The 14,194-nt window shown below is 54.1% G+C and overlaps 1 long non-coding RNA gene across 3 annotated transcripts; it reads left to right on the forward strand.

The window, feature by feature from the left end:
- Nucleotides 1–93: 93 nt before the first annotated feature.
- LOC132222428 (uncharacterized) lies at nt 94–13,585 on the forward strand. 3 transcript variants are annotated; one of them, XR_009450222.1, is made up of 3 exons: nt 94–685; nt 2,184–2,379; nt 13,037–13,585. It is a non-coding gene; the product is annotated as an uncharacterized LOC132222428 (long non-coding RNA). The 3 variants fall into 3 exon arrangements; XR_009450223.1 differs by having other exon boundaries at nt 94–666; XR_009450224.1 differs by lacking the exon at nt 13,037–13,585 and adding an exon at nt 3,396–3,858.
- The last annotated feature ends 609 nt before the right edge of the window (nt 13,586–14,194 follow it).

Below are 14,194 nucleotides of genomic sequence, written 5' to 3' on the forward strand. Positions count from 1 at the left end.
AGCATGCGCCCTGGTGCGGCCCCGCCCCGGACAGGCCCCGCCCCCGGCAGGCCCCGCCCCCAAGTCGGCCCCAGCCTGGCTTTCCTTCAGCCGCAGGGATGCTCGCCCTAGGCGCGGCGCACTGAGCATGCGCCCTCTCGCGGCCCCGCCCCTGACAGGCCCCGCCCAGGAAAGGCCACGCCCCAGTTCCCGCCCCCTGGTCGGCCGCAGCCCGGCTTTCCTTCAGCTGCAAGGATCCCGGCCCCAGGCTCGGCGCACTGAGCATGCGCAGTCCCGCTTTCGCCCCACCCATACCCTCGGCCACGCCCTCGTACCCGCCCCTGGCTGGCTCCCCTCCAGCCGCAGGCACTTCGGCCCGGGCGCACTGAGCATGCCCAGCCTCGTTCCCGCCCAGTCCACGCCTAGGCCACGCCCCTGGCCACGCCCTCTACCATCTTTCTCCAGCCGCTGGCATCTCGGCCCCAGGTTCGGCTCATTGAGCATGCGCCGCCCTCTCCAGCCCGGGTCCCGCGCGTCTGCTTTGTACTCATCACTCGGATGCTCGCCGGGGCGGACATCCTCCGCGTCCCTGGCGCCGGGCCGCTGCCCCTGCCACTGCTGGGAAGGCAAGGGAAGGATGGGCGGAGAGAGGCCTGGTAGGAGCTCCCATCTGAGCAGAGAGAACTGGTATTTATGAAAACGCTGGGTGCGTGGCATGCACTTTTGCAGCGAACCCGACGAGCCCCATTCTGCTTAATTCTCGGAGGAACCCTCCAGGGTGGGGGCCACGAAACGACGGAGGGGAGGCGCGTGCATTCACTCGCCGGGGGTTTCAGGAGGTTTAAGGATCCTCTCCTTAACTCCGTGCTCGCCACTCACACCTTCCTTCGCAAAGCACACTGACTGCCCGCCAGGGTCTGGCACCTACAGACACACCGTGATGACCTCCTTATATCAGAGCTGCTCTCCATCTTCCCAAAGGAACCTGCTAGCTCAGAGCTGTGCCCTTGCCCGGTGTGTCCCCTCTGTCCCCCCTGGCTTACTCCTGCTCCCCCCTCAAGCTTCTTCATGGTCATCGCCTCCTCCAGGAAGCCCTCCCTGATAGCCCCTGACACACACACACCCCCCCCCTCGCCCCCAGCCGGGCGGTCAGTAGGTGCCTCCCCGGCTGCTTCCAGCGCACCCTGTGCTTATGTCTATCACAGCGTTGGCCACACTATGTGCAGTCATCCATGACTCGGCTGTCTTTCCCACGGATGACAGGGTCTTCTCCCAGCACCTGGGGCGTGCTTAGACCACACAGTAGCTGCTCGGTGAATACTTAGAGGAGTAAGGGATGGATATTGTTGTAGTTAGCGCTTATTTCGTTTACTTAACTCACTGATTCCTCACTGTATCTCGTTTGAATACAGTATCTAATTTTAATTATGATCAATCCTGTGTTATCTTCGTTTCACAGGGGCGAAAACTGAAGCTCAGAAAAAAAAAATTTAAATCCGCCGGTAGCACACAACTAGGAAACGGGCAGACCCAGGATTTGAACCCAGGACTGTCCTATTCCAGAGCCCCCCTGGAATTACTTGCTCTGAAGATAGAAGCAAGATATAGGAAGCCTGAGGAGAGGGGCTTTGGGCCGTGCTACCTAAAAGGGTAGCCTGGCCCGGCCAATGTGTCTCAGTGGTTGGTTGAGCGTCCACCTATGAAGCAGGAGGTCAGGGTTCGAGTCCCAGTCAGGGCACATGCCTGGGTTGTGGGCTCGATCCCCAGTGTGGGGCGTGCAGGAGGCAGCCGATCCATGATCCTGTCTCATCATTGATGTTTCTCTCTCTCTCTCCCTTCCTCTCTGAAACCAATACAAATATTTTTAAAAAATAAAAGGGTAGGTAGCTCCGCCAGCAAGCTTGCCCCTTTAATCCTGTTTAATCCCTACAAATCCTCACCGTGAACATAGGAGGCCCTCTAGGTAATCCTTGCTGGCAGCGTGGGCCAGGAGAAGAGTGCGGGTGAGGACAGTCCTACGCCGCAGGGTGGCTGCCGTCATTTTTCAATAATGTAATGAACACGAACAGAGTCTGTCCCATAGGCATAGGGGCCCATAAAATTAGCATGCGGGTCACAGCGCCAACAGCGGGGTCATGGGATGACGACGTGAACTCGCACGTCCATGCTGAGAAACCGGCGTTACTCCCATCTTTCCGTTCCAGACGAAGGAAGGACTGAGGGTCGTCCGGACTGAGTGGCACAGCCAGGAGTCCGTGGTTGACTCATCTCTTGAGTCTCGATTCAGAAGCCGGCCCTGCTCTGCTGGCTCCACGCCTGGGCCACCCTTCCCTGGGTCTGCTCCCCGCCTGGATGACGGAGGCCGACGGGTCCTTAGATGAATAACGTGATGGAAGGGAGGTAAGTCCTTCGAGAGACGAAGTGCCGACAGGGCATGCAGGTGTCCTGGGGAACCTCCGTGCGATCGACTGTAGCCGAATCCGCCCTGACCGGGTTGGCTCAGTGGATAGAGCATCATCGGCCTGTGGACCCAAGAGTCCCGGGTTCGATTCCAGTCAAGGGCCTGTACCTTGACTGCAGGCCCCTCCCTGACCCGGGTCGGGGGGAGTGCAGGAGGCAGCCAACCCATGTGTCTCTCTCCCATCGATGTTTCTTGCTCTCTCTCTGTCTCTTCCACTCTCTCTAAAAATCAATGGAAACATATCCTCAGGTGAGGATTTAATAATAATAACAACAACAACAACAACAACGTAGCCAAATTCACCTGCAACTGAATTCTCAAACCTGTAGCCTGCACAGGTCGAAGAGAGAGAGTGAAACATTTCCCCTTAACCATAATCCTAGAGCTGATATAAGGTTTCTTTTTTTTTTCAAACTTTTAATATACATTTTTGTTGATTTCAGAGAGGAAGGTAGAGAGAGAGAGAGAGAGAAACATCCATGATGAGAGAGAATCACTGATTGGCTGCCTCCTGTATGCCCCACACTGGGGATCGAGCCCGAAACCCAGGCCTATGCCCCTGACTGGAATCGAACCCAGGACCCTTCAGTCCATAGGCCAACGCTTTATCCACTGAGCCACACCAGCCTGGGCGATACAAGGTTTCTGAGGCCAGAAACCATGTCCACCCACTTCGCGCCGGGCGTGTGACCTGGCCCGGTCCTCCCTCTCGGAGTGGGTGCGGGTCAGTGCTCGCGGGATTGGATTGGGAGCCACCGCAACCTCAATAAACACAATGAGGAAGAGGAGGAGACAAAGGCAGCGGCTGTGGCTTGTCCCCCGATCCCGCGGGGATGCGTTTAGCAGCGACGCCATCACACTCTGGCCCCGATCGCGAGGCGTGTGTTTTAGGAATGGGGCACGGAGGGAGGGGGGGTGGTGAAGTGCCCACACAAAGGGCAGCTTTCACTTGCAGGGAGGCCTCGAAACCTGGGGTCACCGCAGGAGGCTCTTATTAACAGAGAAACACCCCAGGACAAAGAGGGATTCATTTCCAGGGAGACAGACGCGCTAATAGGGTGTTCTTTGTGGCACCTTCAGAATGATCCCTTTTTAAACACTGGGCATCTCCACAGAACGCCAGTCAGAAAGACATGCCCTCCCCTGCCTCCTTGAGATCGCTGGCTTCGTGGAAAACAAGCCCCACGCCCCGGGGTGCCTTGGGCCGCCCGTCCGACCGCACCGTCCTCCCTCTGTGATTTGTCTCTGGGCTTGGAATCTCTTTCCAACAGACAACAGCGTATTCACTTATTCCCACACACACAGACCTCCTCCCTGTTTTATGGCATTTTCTATATGTTTTTATTGATTCCAGAGAGGAACAGAGAGGGAGAGAGAAACATCAAGGATGAGAGAGAATCATGGGCTGGCCGCCTCCTGCACGCCCCCCACTGGGGATGGAGCCCGCAACCCGGGCACGTGCCCCGACCGGGAATCGAACCCTGACCTCCTGCTTCATAGGGTGGACGCTCCACCCCTGAGCCACGGGCCTGGCTTTTTTACATGTTTCTCTTTCTCCTGGAAAATTCAGTCTCCACCAGACTTCCTTCCTGGTGGGCACCCTCCGTCGCTCTGAGTCATAAATGTGTCCGGCCAATGTTGATTGACAGCCTGCCTGCTGAGGACACAGTGTTGAAGGAGGCGGCCGAGGAAGCAAAATTTTCATGAGAAAACTCGGGGACTTTGGGTCCAGAGGGGCCCAGCTCTCCTCCGTGCCTCCATCTCCATCGGCCGGAAGCCTTGTTGCAGCTCTAGACATCTCAGAAACAAAGAAACACGTAACCTTTCGCACTCCCCAGAGACCTTGTCTTTCTTTTTTTTGAATTTTTATTTATTGATTTTGAGAGAGAAAAAAAGAGAGAAAAACACTGATTTGCTATTCCACTTATTTATGCATTCGCTGGTTGATTCTTATATGCATCCTGAGTGGGGATCGAACCCGCAACCTTGGTGTGTCGGGACGATGCTCCAACCAACCGAGCTAAGCTACCCGGCCAGGGCAACCTCGTGTGATATTTTAAAACTGACAGCACGTACCCACACACTGTCGCCCACTTTCCATGCGTCACCCTCATAGCTGCTGGCACTTACTACGTATGAACACTTTCTACCTGTATTAACTTACTTCATCCTCACCGCAGACCTGTTCTTACCCTCATGTGGCAAACGGAGAGACCACGGTGGCGAAGACCTTAGGTGACTTTGTAACTCCAGGAGGTAGATTAATGAAACTTGGAATCCACCAGGTCAAGGATGACCGAGGGGACCGGCCGATATAGCTCGGTCGTCGATCGTCGACCTATATAAACCTGGAGGTCGCGGTTCGATTCCCAGTCAAGGACACAGGCCCGGCTTATGGGCTCCATCCCCAGTGTGGGGTGTCTAGGAGGCAGCCGATCAGTGATTCTCTCTCATCAAAAATATATTTAAAAAAAAAGAATGACCATCCCTGGCCGGTTTGGCTCAGTGGATAGAGCGTCCACCTGCGGACTGAAGGGTCCCAGGTTCGATTCCGGTCAAGGGCCCATGCCTGAGTTACGGGCTCGATCCCCAGTGGGGGGGCGTGCAGAAGGCGGCCGATCCATGATTCTCTCTCATCATGGATGTTTCTCTCTCTCTCTCTCCCCTTCTCCCTTCCTCTCTGAAATCAATAAAAATAATATTTTAAAAAGAGAAAAGAATGACCAGGGGTTGGGGGAGTGGGGGTGGAAGGGCGCCTCGCTCGCTAAAGACTGAGCCCCGCAGCCAGCTGGAAACCCACACGCGCTGGGCGGGCCTCTGTCACTTCTCCACACAGGGCGGCTTTTCATCCGGACGGCCTGCGGGATTTTACGAGGATTACTTCACGGTCTTCACAGCGCTCCCGGCGAGCCCCGCGTGGTGTGGTGCCAAGTGGGTGGTGGAGCAGCCCCGCCCGGGGAGGCCAGGGAGCTCCCGGAGTCGCCCCGAGTCCGTGTCTAAACCGAAAAGGGAGGCCTGGCCCGCGGGCTCCCAGGGGCAGTCACATCTGTTGTCCTGTTTGCGGTGGAAACAGTTATTGTCGTTTCAGGGATGCTGGTATTTTCAACTATGGTTGGTATTTGACTGTCCTGGCCTCTGGGCTAGTTCCCCTCCCGGGTTGGTCACCAAAAATAGAAAAGTCAGATCTTCCTGTAAACCTCTAGTTGGGACTACGCTGAGGTTTGAGGGCCTCTTTCTAGCTAGAGTGTGGATGTGCACGTGGTTGTTCCTTTAAAAAAAAAAAAAAAATATATATATATATATATATATACACACATATATCTCCATCCCTAGCCGGCTTGGCTCAGTGGATAGAGCGTCAGCCTGAGGACTAAAGGGTCCCAGGTTCGATTCCGGCCAAGGGCACATGCCTGGTTTGTGGGCTCGATCCCCAGTGTGGGGTGTGCAGGAGGCAGCTGATCCATGATTCTATCTCATCATGGATGTTTCTCTCTCTCCCTTTCTCTCTGAAATCAATAAAAATATATATCTTAAAAAAATAAAAAATATATATACATATTTTTTATTGATTTCAGAGAGGAAGGGAGAGAGAGAGAGAGAAACATCCATGATGAGAGAGAATCATGGATCGGCTGCCTCCTGCACGCCCCACACTGGGGATCGAGTCAGCAACCTGGGCCTGTGCCCTGACCGGGAATCGAACCCTGACCTCCTGGTTCATGGGTTGATGCTCAACCGCTGAGCCACGCCGGCCGGGCATGGCTGTCCCTTTTACCATGATGGAGGGACAGCCGGGAAACACACTGCCCGACTTCCTGCTTTGGGAGGGTCTTTTGGGTTCAGGGCGTTCGGAGGGATTTGAAGATCGGAGTTTGATGAACAGACCCAAAACGTGGCTTCCTCCTTCTCCTGCCTGTGTCTTCTCGCCCGCCCGTGCCCGTCTTCCTCCTCATTTTAGAGATCAGAGGAATGCAACTTCCTGTTTAGCTTCTCGTGCTAATTTGCAGGCTCTGGATAAAGCCAGGAAGCGGGAAATTACAGCCCGAGGCCGAGGACTGGAGAAGGGAAAGCCTGTGGCATCCAAATGACACGTTCGCGGGACTCTGAGAAGCCAGCCTTACCTCCGCCACGTGAAGAAAACGCCCCTGCCGGGCTCTGCAGGAGGAAAGCCGCGGCGGCGTCGGAAGGGAAAGAAAAGCCGTAAGTACTTTCCCACCAGAACCTTTTTTAAAAATATATTTTATTGATTTTTTACAGAGAGGAAGGGAGAGGGATAGAGAGTTAGAAACATCGATGAGAGAGAAACATTGATCAGCTGCCCCCTGCACACCCCACACTGGGGATGTGCCCGCAACCAAGGTACATGCCCTTGACCGGAATCGAACCTGGGACCCTTTAGTCTGCAGGCCGACGCTCTATCCACTGAGCCACACCAGTCAGGGCCCACCAGACCCTTTGTATCAAATGTCTAAACCAGCGGTTCTCAACCTTCCTAATGCCGCGGCCCTTTCATACAGCTCCTCATGTTGTGGGGACCCCCAACCATAAAATTATTTTCGTGGCTACTTCATCACTGTCATGTTGCTACTGTTATGAATCATCATGTACATATCTGATAGGCAGGATGTATTTTCATGGTTACACATGGAACATCATTAAAGCATAGTGATTAATCACAACAACAATATGTAATGATATCTGTGTTTTCCGATGGTCTCAGGCGACCCCTGTGAAAGGGTCGTTCGACCGCCAAAGGGGTCACGACCCACAGGTTGAGAACCGCTGGTCTAAACGGAGGGCGTGTCCCTGTATGGAACCACTGTATGTGACTCAGCAGTGAAACCTCCAAATAGCAGGTGTTACAGTCAGGCCTCATGCGAGCGTGACTCTCCCCCAAGCCCCCTCCTGTGCAGGTTTGAACTCACCCTTCCTATGTCCGTTGCGTTCCGGGCGAAGTCCCGTCTCCACACAGGATCCCCGCATTGGATGGAGCGTCACTCCCTTCACTGGAATCTTCTAGTGAGGATTAGAGACGGCGTTCAATTTAGAAAACCATTTCCACTCCGCAGGGCGCCGGTTGATAGAACGCTGGGAGAGCGATTGATCCTCATTCCCAGGGCGGCATGGCGTTGCTGTAGACACCTCGAGGGGCTGGAGAAAATTCGAAGAATGGAACAATGAAGGGAGGTCCCTGCTTCTCAGACCAGGTGGAACCGTTAGTGCTGATCACTACCGATAATAAATGATCAATTTGAACCACTCTTTGATCGTGAAACCACTGGTTAGTAATGCGGATACTGGTTAGTAATGCGGATTGGCCCTTTACCGGTTAATAATGCGGATTTTGTCATCAAAGAAAACACGATAATTTCAAAAGAAACATCAAAAGTGCTTTTTTCAAAGTAATATCCGTCACTAGCTACACATTTTCCCCGACTTTCAGGTCATTTGTGGAGACCGTCCCAATAGAACTTTTCTTGTTTTGAGGCAGACCATGCAGAGACCCAATTTTCCACTTCTTCGCACGTTGTGAAGCGCTGCTCAGAAAGTGCGTGTGCCATCGATCAGAACAAGTGGTCATCTGAGGGAGCAAGGGCTGGTGAATACGGCGGGTGGGTTAATGCTTCCCAGGCAAGATCTTTTCACGTGTCTTTAACTGGTTTTGAAGTGTGTGATGGTGCGTCATCATGAAGCAACGTTACTTTGCCGTTTCCTCTGGCCCATTCTGGTGGTTTTATGATCAAAGCGTGGTTCCAATTGATTATTTGTTGTCGGTAGCGATCAGTATTAACGGTTTCACCTGGTTTTAGAAGCTCATAATACACCACACCTTCCTGATCCCACCAAACGCAGAGCATTGTCTTCTTTCCGAAGCGATTTGGCCTTGCGGTCGATGTCGATGGTTGACCTGGATCAACCCATGATTTTGTGCATTTGGGATTCTCAAAATAAATCCACTTCTCATCTCCAGTCACAATTCGATGCAAAAAAGACTTTTGTGCGGTTGAAGCCACATTTTACTGATGACTTTTCGGTTTTCCATCTGCCTTTCGTTCAGTTGATGTGGCACCCATTTTCCTTCCTTTAAAATCCTTCCCATTGCTTGTAAACAATCGGGAATTGTTTGCTGAGCAACGTTTCATCTTTCTGCGAGTTGTTTTTGAGTTTGACACGCATCTTCATCCAATAATGCTTGTCATCGTTGGTTTTCACTTGACCTGGATGTTCTTTGCCTTTCACATCGAAATCATCACTTTTAAAGCGTTTAAACCAGCGTCCACAAGTATCTTGAGATGGAGCATGTTCACCATTAGCTTCCCGAAGTATACGATCACTTTCAGCAGCACTTTTCTTCAAAATAATGAATTAAAACTTCCCGCAAATGCTCTTTTTTCGGCACAAAATTCGACATTTTTTTAAAAAAATATTTTTTTATTGATTTCAGAGAGGAAGGGAGAGGGAGAGATAGAAACACCCATGATAAGAGAGAACCATGGATCGGTTGCCTCCTGCACGCCCCCTTACTGGGGACCGAGCCCGCAACCCGGGCATGTACCCTGACCAGGAATCAAACCTGTGACCTCCTGGTTCATAGGTCGATGCTCAACCACTGAGCCACACTGGCCGGGCAAAAATTTGACATTTTTAAGCGTAAAAATATCTATGATGTTAACACCTTCAGCAAATGTGACATATGAAGTTTTGAAGCCTGTTGCCAATACAACAAAATAGCACACATATCAAATCGCATCTATATCGACATACGTGTGACTCCGTCTATTGGAAAAAAAAAAAAAATCCGCATTAGTAACCGGTCCAGCTGGTAATTGCTTTTGGATCGAAGGTGTTATGGAAACACCCGCTCTCCTCATGGCATCCGTCCCTCAAACATGTTAAAATAGAAGTAAAAAATGAGGACAGCGCTTAGGGAGGCAGAAAATCAGGCTGCCCATGAAACGCTGGCTTTGTTCAACGGGGTGTGTGTGTTTTCAGAATTTGGGGGAAAAAACAACAACCACCACCCTTGACCTAAAGCTGTGTGATGAGTACAGCGTTCCAGCCAAGTCATAAATCTCCGTGGAGGGCGGCTGGGGTGGCAGATGTTGGGCGGGACGGTGCCCTCCCTGCCGCTCGACGGCAGCAACAAAGAGGCATTCACAGCCCCACGGCCACCTCGCGTGTGTTCCCGTCGGAGCGGAAGGTGGCTGGGGTGGTGAGTGACGTTCATCCAGAAAACCGAGGGGCGTGGGGGGGGGGGTGTTCAGATGTCCCTGGCATCGCCTGGTTTGTGGGACTCCCGTCTGCGTCCTTCGGTCCCAGTTGCATCCACAGAACCATGACACCCCCGGCTCCCCGGGCTCCCCACCCGACTTGGTTCTTATTTAATTTCATATTCTGCCTCTCAGTTGTATTTATGTACTTTTTTATTTCTGAGAGGAAGGGAGAGGGGAGAGAGAGAGAGAGAGAGAGAGAGAGAGAGAGAGAGAAACATCAACGATGAGAGAGGATCCTGGATCGGCCGCCTCCTGCACGCCAGCCGGGCTGTTCAGTATTCACTTTATCGTCGCGATGACCCTGGCCACGGCTGGGCCCCTACCACCCTCTCCCTTTCGCACCTTTTCTCTGATCAGTAGCATTACCCAGCCTCCGAGTTCCAAAAACGGAGTTATTTACTCGTTCAGCGGGTTTGTGGCCTCGACCGGGAGGCCGGCTGGGAAAACCGTGACGCGCGGGAGGGGGGGCCGTGTGAGCCGTCCTTAGGTCCCATCCTTGTCCCGAGAGGAGGACTCCCTGCCACTTCCTGTCTCCCACTGTTCTCAGCTGTAAAATACAGGAAGTTGGTTTTTTTTCCCCCTTCAAATCGCAGACTCCGTGGGCGTGTCTGTGCTGTCGTCCTGGGAGGGGACTCACTGTAGTCGGGCCAAGCCTGCCTCTTCCCTGTCTGCTGCCCCCCAGGGCCCTCTGCGCGTGGGAACCTCCGCTCTCGGCCCCGCACACGGAGCTCTGCACTTTCACCCACGTGTGCGGGTCTCATGCCTGCCCCTGGCCTCGCCCCGTGATGGACCCTCGGGTCATAATCCCATAACAGTGACAAGCTAGGCCGCCGTGAAGGTATGTTGCCAAGAAAACAAAAATCTTAAATTTCAACAAGATACTGTGGGAATGAAGGCGATGGTGTTAAAGTAGATTAGAAAGAGCCTAAAAGATGATATGAAAGTATTTTTAGGCCGGCCGGCGTGGCTCAGTGGTTGAGCGTCGACCTGTGAACCAGGAGATCACGGTTCGATTCCCGGTCAGGGCACAGGCCCGGGTTGTGGGCTCGATCCCCAGCGTGGGGCGTGCAGGAGGCGGCCGATCCATGATTCTCTCTCATCATGGATGTTTCTCTCCCTCTCCCTCTCTCTAAAATCAATAAGATACATATATTTTTAAAAGTAGGGATCTTCTCTTCATGGTACCGTATGTTAATATGTTGATTAATTACCTCGTTGTGGTGGCTGCATCAGTCATACCAATTCCAGACGAGAGGGTTTAAGGAAAGGATTAAAATAACTTTGAAAACCCGCGTCAGCTGTCTGACTAGTTGGTGGCCTTGAGTGAATGAGCTGTTATCATCCCACAAAGACGCCAGCCTCACTGTCCTACCAGGTGTTTGCAGGATGGGCCGCTGGCGCCTGATCGCGGGCTTTCAGGTCCCTTCCTCGTAGGCGTTCCTGCGTCCCTGATATGACCGCAGGTTTGAGAGCTGGGCGATGAGGTCATTATCAACACGGCGGCCTGGGGTCCTCCCTGACGGAGGTGGGAGCATGAGCCGTCTCTGGCTCTGCCTGGCGGCTCGGCTCCCGCCCGGACACGCCCAGCCTGTGGGGCTGGCACAGCTCCGGCACCACTTCTCACCACTTAGAGCGGATCCATAATTCGGAGCAAGAGAAGGCCCGGTGTCACAGAGCTGGCCAACGCCTTCGGGGGCCCGGCCGGCGTGGCTCAGCGGTTGAACATCGATCTATGAACCAGGAGGTCACGGTGGGTTCGAGTCCCGGTCAGGGCACATGCCCGGGTTGCAGGCTCGATCCCCAGTGTGGGGCGTGCGGGAGGCAGCCGATCAGTGATGCTCTCTCATCATGGATGTTTCTCTCTCTCCTGCTCTGAAATCAATAAAATATATTTTTAAAAAATGCAAAGGCTTATGTGCTTGCTACGGAAAGTGGGGGTTGCTGGGGGCGGGGGGTCCCTTTGAGAGGCTAGCCTTGGGAAAAAACGATTTCTAAAAGGAACAGTTTCTAGCCCAGCCACGGGGAGGAAGAGCAGCGACGGAGAAAGTCGGGAGAGGTGCGGGGAGAAGTGCGGGGCACGGGGAGGGCTCCCGCCTGGACGGTGAGGGCCCGTCCCGTTGTCCACGGCGCCCAGTCACCGGGGGGTTAATGCAGGGTTTTCTGATCCTGATGAGCATGTCCTCCTAACCGCTGCTCTGAAACTCAAATTATAGCTTTCCAGGAGGTTAAAAAAAAAAGGGGCGAGCGAATAAGCTGAGGTCTGCACAGGGATCGCATAACCGCCCTTCGGAAACCACGGCCTCGGCCTGGGGGTTTGGCCTTCCTCACGCCCCGTGTCCTCTCACACGCATCCACACGGGGCAGCTGGCACGGAGGGGCCCTGGTCGGCTGGCGACGTGCACAGGATATAGAACGCGTTCCCTGAAATTGTCGTGCCAAGTGTGTCCTTGTAGGTCGAGGACTCACAAAGACTGGTGGCGGGCACACTCTCCACCTAGCACAAGAGACGGTCTGGACGGATGTATGGAATACTGATATTCTGCCCGGCCGGCGTGGCTCAGCAGTCGAGCACTGACCCATGAACCATGAGCTCACGGTTCGATTCCTGGTCGGGGCACAGGCCTGGGTTGCAGGCTCCATCTCCAGTGTGGGGCGTGCGGGAGGCAGCAGACCAATGTTTCTCTCTCTATCCCTCTCCCTTCCTCTGTCTAAAAATCAATAAAATGAAAAAGAAAAAATGAAATTTGCCCTGGCCGGTTTGGCTCAGTGGATAGAGCCTCAGCCTGTGGACTGAAGGGTCCTGGTTTTGATTCCGGTCAAGGGCACATGCCCGGGTTGCGGGCTCCATCCCCCAGCAGGCAGCCGGCCGGGCGATGTTTGACTTTTCTAGCTGGGAGGAGGTCATGTGCTTTAAGACAGGATATGAGCTCGGCGGTTGAGAGTCGACCTATGGACCAGGAGGTCACGGTTCCATTCCCCGTCAGGGCGCATGCCCGGGCTGCAGGCTCCAACCCCCACTAGGAGGCCTGCAGGAGGCAGCCGATCCATGATCCTCTCTCATCATTGCTTCTCTCTCTCTCATGCTTCTACCTCTCTCTCCCTTCCTCTCTGAAATAAATAAAAATACGCTAAAAACAAAAAAACAATGGCCCTCAAATGCTATCCCCCGTGCTCTCTGCCTCCACCGAGATGTCAGCTCGTGCAGGTTTTCCAAGCCTCACCTACGAACGGGTAAGGAGTGGCTGTAGACGAATAGGTGTGAGCCCAGTTTCCAGGCACCTGAGAAGGACGGGCGTTAGTCTTTCTGTTCGTGTCTCAACAGCTCGCGTTATGACCGCATTTCCTGTTCTGAGGCTGGGCTGAAGGCGAGCTCAGAATGGCCATGCAGGACGAGTGTGAATTCCACGGCGCTGGGCGACTGAGTCACGCCGCACCTTTCCTGCCCCGCCCTGCCCAGCAGAGTCCCCGGGGCTAGGCGTGTGTCAGTAATGCCATCTGCCCATCCGCGGTTCCCACCTGAGCTAGCTCCTACAGGTGAGGCTTCCGCAGCCCGCCACCCACCCGCCATCATCGCACCGTGTTGGTGGGGAGGCAGAGCAGCCGGGGTTAACTGGACTGTGCTCTGAGGAGTCCTAATTGGGGACCTGAATCTGAGCTTTTTTAAAACATAACAAAAAACCCCCACAAACATGCCCAGGCTGGTTTGGCTCAGTGGATAGAGTGTCGGCCTGTGGACTCAAGGGTCCCGGGTTCGATTCCGGCCAAGGGCACATGCAAGGGGGTTGCAGGCTCGATCCCCAGTAGGGGGCGTGCAGGAGGCAGCCGATCCATGATTCTCTCTCATCATGGATGATTCTATCCCTCTCTCCCTCTCCGCTCCTCTCTCTAAAATCAATAAAAATATTTTTAAAAATAAAATAAGCAAACACATATTTTTGTTGATGTCAGAGAGGAAGGGAGAGGGACAGAGAAATCAAAACATCCATGACGAGAGAGAATCATGGATCGGCTGCCTCCAGCATGAGCAGGACCCCCACTGGGGTTCGAGCCCACAACCTGGGGGGAATCGAACCCTGACCTCCTGGTTCATAGGCTGACACTCAGCCACGGAGCCACGCCTGCTGGGCCCAGCTATGTCATTGGAGCAATAAACTTGCAGAGCCATCAGCCCCTTCCCCTCCCCCTCCCCCTCCCCATCGCTTCTGCACCACCAGCGGCTGGGGCCTCGTGGCCCCAGAGCCTGCCCATCAGAGGACCATCAGCCGGGAGGGACCAAGCACCGAGACTGTGTTCTTTTCTTTCCGGTGTCGGGTGGGTGTGGCCGTGGCGGAAACTCGCCCCATGAAACAGCCTCGACTTAATTTTAGAGCCATGCTGGCCAGCCCCCAGCGGCAGAACCCGCGTCCAGGCCCGCCGGGGTCCTGCGATCCCCCCCCCCCCATCCCGGTCCCCGCCCCTTCCGTCGTCTTTCGGGACCGGC

Source organism: Myotis daubentonii, chromosome 20, assembly GCF_963259705.1.
Source record: "Myotis daubentonii chromosome 20, mMyoDau2.1, whole genome shotgun sequence".
NCBI classification, from domain to species: Eukaryota; Metazoa; Chordata; class Mammalia; order Chiroptera; family Vespertilionidae; genus Myotis; species Myotis daubentonii.